Consider the following 989-nt stretch of genomic DNA (forward strand, 5'->3'; position numbering starts at 1 on the left):
TTACTAAATTAAATAGTCTCCACAGTCTGTTTTTCATAAACTTATTGTAACTGCAGTTATAGCTCAGCATAATTAAGAAACTACATTGCATATTTATATTCTTACACATTCCTTTTTCACACAATGCTAGACTACCAAACTGTTTTTTTTCGTAGCCTATTCGAGAGAAATATTTACTGTAAATAGTATGGCAACTACAGATTTTGGAAAAGGTTTTATGCATGAATTTTTAACATCCTATCCAGGAATAGAAAAAAAATGTATTTATTACACAAGGCTCTCGATTATTAAATAAATAATAAGAAAAAAATACTGTAATTGCCTTTGAAAGCAAAGGTGGTTTTCTATTTTTCCAGGGATTTTTTACAGTGCATAATTTCAAAATAGGCTAATTAAACGAAATTCACCTCTGGATGAATCTATTTTGTTTAAAAATATGAATATTTTTTATTATGTAATTTTTAAAAATAAAATATAGCCTATGTAATAGGCTAATACGTAATATAGGCACACAAATTATAGCGATATATAGCTACTTATAGAGTGGGGGAACTATGACGTCACTTTGTAGGCCGATCGGCTGTTAGCATCGCACTGGTTCCCTCGACAAAAAGCCAATGGACCCTTTTCACAAGTCTGTGATGACACGTTTAACGGTCATCAGCATCGTAAATCCTCAAAAGTTTTTCATATTTGTATTTTTTTTTTTTAATGTATTTACATTTATAACGCAATTCTTTGTATTATATCACCTTTGCATCAAATTACAAAAAAACAGTTAACGCTAATGCGAGGGTTTTTCTAATGCAGCGCCTATGGGAGGGACGATAAATTTGACATCGTTCTCTCTTCTGACTGCCGTTATCAGTCTCTCTCAATTTTTTTCCTTTTATTGAAAGTCACGAAACACTATCGTGGAGTTTTTCTTTTGCTGTTTGAGCAAATGGGAATGCAAAAAATATATTTGTGGTACTCTCCCATTCACTGCT

The sequence above is a fragment of the Sinocyclocheilus anshuiensis genome, unplaced genomic scaffold, assembly GCF_001515605.1.
Source record: "Sinocyclocheilus anshuiensis isolate Anshui unplaced genomic scaffold, SAMN03320099.WGS_v1.1 scaffold493, whole genome shotgun sequence".
Classification (NCBI taxonomy): Eukaryota; Metazoa; Chordata; class Actinopteri; order Cypriniformes; family Cyprinidae; genus Sinocyclocheilus; species Sinocyclocheilus anshuiensis.